We start from the raw sequence: 5,042 nt of genomic DNA on the forward strand, positions 1-5,042 counted from the left end.
AGCTCAGTACTCAACCCTATGCCTGCTGAGAGAGGGTCCTTGACTCTGCGCAAGAGGAAATTCAAGTGCAAGCCAGAATTAGAGACAAAAGGAAAGTTTATTAGAGGAGGAATAATGCTCCACAGACAGAGTCATGATCTCCTCTCAAAGTCAGAGAATGAGACAGAGTGTTTGAGGAATTGAGTTTATATCTGTTTTCCTTTCGTGGTATGGGTATGCAATGTTAAAGGCACGGGGAAGTATTTGTTAGTAATCTCAGCAGAAATCTTCATGTAGGTTCCCGTGTTCTGGCTGTATGATGATCAGCTAGGTTCCATGTGTTTAGCATCATGTAGCAGGCTCTGAATATAACCTGGTTTAATACTTAGTCAATTTGTGTAGTTCTCATGCCTCTTTTCTATATTAAAGTTACAACACTACAGACCCTGCTGTCTTTATGGATGTTCAGCAGTTTTCCTTGAATAAATGTTCCTCAGACTTTTGTGTTTGCTTAATTTCTATAGTTCTGAAAAAAGTTAAATTTGAAAAAATTTGCCAGTGTTTTCATTGCTTTCATGAAGGGGTGAAATTACAGAGGTCCTCAATCTGCCATTTTAGAAGCCTTGCCTAGATAGCGCTTTTGTATATCTTTTAAAAGACATTATTATAGTCTGCCTTTTACCATTTATATATTTACATTCTTTACTAGATTTCAAGTTCCCGGGGCTAACATTATGTGTTTTTCGTATATTAAACACTTACTTATACCACTGGCACTGCATGAAAACTTTATATAGTCTAGGTAGTTAAAAGTAAATGATTTAATAAAATTTCCTTCTCCTTTTAGCTTGCCTTTATCCCCATTCTGAGTCCATTCTGAAGGAAGAGAAGGTGTGAGCTAATTTCTTATAAAGGGAACATTTCCTTCCTGTCATGATAGAAGTGAGCGAATAATCCATTTTCACCTCATTACTTTTCAATTGCCTCCTCTATGAGATATTCACAGGACTTACATTCAGGGGAGAACAGTTCTTTCAACTCTCTGTTGGAAACTTCTTTTTCTTCAAGTAATTATTTTCAGAAGCAAAATGTACAGTAAGGCTTTTGTATTGGTTGAACTCTTTGGTTTTGGGAAGTCCCACTGAAACTCTGGCTCACCAGTCTGCAAATTCTTAGAAAAATGTGAATCATCATTGTCAAGACATCATAATATAAAGTTCAGATTGGGGCATTCATTTAATTAACAAGGTGAGAAATTAAAAATCTGTAAATTTTCTTATCTTACTTGGCGCTATCTGAGACGTCTCCTTCATACTAAATAACTATTTTTTCTTACCTTCTCTCTCCCATCTAATTCCAATCTTCTTGCTCCCAAGAGCTCCGTAAAAATGAACAAAACAAAAAGTGCTCCTGAGGACTGAGTGAGATGGCGTAGATGGTAGAAGCTTTGTATGTCTCCTCTTGCAACCACACCAGAGTTGTGACAAAATAATGGAGCAAACAGCAAGCAGAGTCAACTGGAGCCTGGATGAACAGAAGCCCTACAACTAGGGATGGAAATAAGAAATCACCCTGCAACAGTAGAAGGTAGGGGGTGGAGACAAGAGGCTTCCCAGTCCCATGCAGCTGAATGAGACAGAGGCTGTGGCAGTTGCAACTGGCAGGTACAGATGTTCCTCTTAAAGGGGCTGCAACTGTGACCAGACTTTTGCAGGGATGGACTCGCTTACTCGCACTAATCACCAATGTCAGGTCGATTGTTTGGAGTGGGTGCCAGGGACTTATGAGAAACATTGAGTTGTCTGGTGTCAGAGTGAGGGCCAGAGGCAAGGCTTTCTCCTGGACAGAAGTGCTGGTGGTATCTATCGTTCCTCTGTTGAGCCCTCCTCCCTTCCAGCGTGCAGATGCAGGCACCACCGTAGCTGAGATGTCATCAAAGTGAGTAACTGAGGTTGCTCGGCCCAGAGGATTCCCTGAAACTCCACCTCTCCCAACTTGCAGCCCTACCCAAGCCACATCCGGTGGTGTCTTTGACATGCCATGTGCCCCTTGCTAAGCAGCTCTAAAGCCCGCACTGGTGGCAGCTGGCTTCGGTTTCTGGTGTGACCTTTTGAGAAACTATAAGCATGGTATCTGGGGATTGCATGTTGTAACTTGCCAGGTGGCCCCAGAGGGGCACAGGTTGGGGCTAAACTTGGCTTGCAGCTGAACTCCTCTCAGGACTGTGCCACTGGACACCTACTACACAAAGCCACACTAATAAGACTGGGGGACTTAGGAGCTTTGCTTACTACATAGAAATAGCTACAGAAAGGCAGCCAAAAGGGGGAGACAAAGAAGCATGTCCCACGTGAAAAAACAGAACAGAGCTCCAGGAAAAATGGAGTCAAGCAATCTAAAAGATGCAGAGTTCAAAACACTGGTTATATGGATGCTCAATGAACTAAGGGGAAGTGTAGATGAACTCAGTGAGAACTTTAACAAAGAGATAAAAAAATACATAAAAATGGAAATGAAAATTATAAAAGGGAACCAGTCAGAATTGAAGAATACAATATTTGAGATGAAGACTATATTAGAGGGAATCAACAGAGTGGATGAAGATCGAATCACCAATATAGAGGATGGGATAGTAGAGGACTCCCAATAAATACAGCAAGAAGAAAAAAGATTACAAAAAAAAATGAAGATAATTTAAGGAGCCTATGGGACAATATCAAGGATAACAATGTTTGCATCATAGGGGTATCAGAAAGAGAAGAGAGAAAGAAGTTGAAAAACTATTTGAAGAAATAATGTTGGAAAACTGCCCTAACCTGGTGAAGAAAATAGACATACAACCCCAGGAAGCTCAGAGAGTCCACCAAAAAATGAACTCAGAGAGGCCCACAACAAGACACATCGTAATTAAAATGCCAAAGGTTAAATACGAAGAATCTTAAAAGCAGCAAGAGAAAAGCAGTTATTTACTTACAAGGAAGCTCCCATAAGACCGGAAACTGATTTCTCAAAAGAAACTATTCAGGCTTGGCACAAAATATTCAATGTGATGAAAACCCAGGATCCACAATCAAGAATACTTTACCCTGAAAAGCTATCATTTAGAGTCGAAGGACAGATAAAGAGCTTCTCAGACAAAAATAAGCTAAAGGAGTTCATTACCACCAAGCCAGTATTACAGGAAATGTTAGAGGGACTTCTTTAAGAAGAAGAAAATATATGTGTCAAAAACATGAATAAAGAATGGCAATAACTACCTATCTATCATCAAGTACCACAAATGAAAAAGAATTAAGTGCTCCAATCAAAAGACAGGGTACCCAAATGGATAAGAAAACAAGACCCTTACATGTGCTGTCTACAAGAGACTCACTTTGGATTAAAAGACACACACAGACTAAAAGTAAGGGGATGGAAAAAGATATTCCATGATGGACCTAGAGAGTATTGTGCTGAATGTTGTAAGCCAGATAAAGACAAATGCCACATGATTTCACCTACATGTAGAATCTGAAGAACAAACTAAACAACAACAACAACAACAATGAAAATAAACTCATAGATACAGAGAATATTTTGAGGACTACTCAGTGGGAGGGAGGTTTGTGGGCAGTGAAAAAGGGCAAAGGGATTAAGAAGTACAAATTGGTAGTTACAAAATAGTTATGGAGATATAAAGTATGGCATAAGGAATATAGTCAATGATATTGTAATAAATGTATAAGGGGCAGAAGGGTACTAGATTTAGTGGGGTGATCACTTTGTGAGTTATATAGATCTCTAATCACTATGCTGTACAACTGAAACTAATTTATTATTGTGTATCAACTGTAATTAAAAAAAACTAATTGAATTGTACACTGTAATTATGAGCAACTAATTGTCTATTATATTTCAATAAAGCTGTAAAAAATGCAAAAAAAGTGCTCCCCACTTCCTTCCAAAAAAATGTTAGGGTCTTAATGTGATCACTCAATATTTTTCTATTCTTTTTACCTTTAAGTATATGTTTTCCTGATATTAACATAGATTTACAAAAATATTTTTGTATTTGCCTGATATAAGTATTTCCCATTTTTTTACTTTTCACCTTTTGAGTCCTTATGTTGAAGTGCGTTTTTTATAAATTGCAAATAGCTGGATTTTGAGGGCTTGGTAATCTATTTTTTAAAAAATGATATAAGATTTACCTATAGTAATGTACGTAAAGTTTAAGTGTACTGCTTAATGGATTTTACAAAAGTAAACACACTCATATAAGCACTAACCATATCAAAACAGAATATTTTCCATGCCCCAGAAGACTCCTTCCCAACCCCTCCCGGTCAACACTCCCTAGAGGTAACCACTATAACAACTTTCATGATCATAGATAGTTTTTGTCAGTTATTTAACTTTATAACAATGGATTCATATAATATATATTCTTTAACATCTGGCTTTGTTCACTCAACATTTGTGTGAGAGCCATTCATGTTGTTGCACTGTAGCAGTAGTCCATTCTTTATAATAACCTCAATCTGGAAACAACACAAATGTCAACTAATGAGAGAATGAACAAATAAACTGATCTCAGGAAAAAAGAATTTAGTATTTCACCATTAAGTGTGATGCTAGCTTTTAAAATATACCCCTTATTAGATTAGAAAAGTTCTTTTCTAGTTCTAGTTTGGTGTGAATTTAAAAAAAAAAATCATGAACAGGTGTTAAGCTTTATCAAACGCCCTTTCTGCATCTGTTGACAGCTTTCACTTTTTTCAGCAAATATAATAAATTACATTGGTTGACTTTCAAATATGAAACCAAGATTTCATATTGGGATAAACTTTACTCAGTCATGATTCATTTAATACACTGCTGGATTCCTTTTGTTAATATTTTGTTTAGGATTTTTGCATCTATGTTTATGACAGATATTAGCCTACAATTTTCCTTTCTTGTTATATACTTGTTAGGTTTTGGTATCAGGATTCTGCTGATTAAATATAACTGCGATGGCTTTATTCTTAGTGTTTGCGTTATATACATATATCAACCTTTTCACTTTCAACCTTTCTATATCC

This window comes from Pteropus medius, unplaced genomic scaffold, assembly GCF_902729225.1.
Source record: "Pteropus medius unplaced genomic scaffold, Ma_sr-lr_union100, whole genome shotgun sequence".
Classification (NCBI taxonomy): Eukaryota; Metazoa; Chordata; class Mammalia; order Chiroptera; family Pteropodidae; genus Pteropus; species Pteropus medius.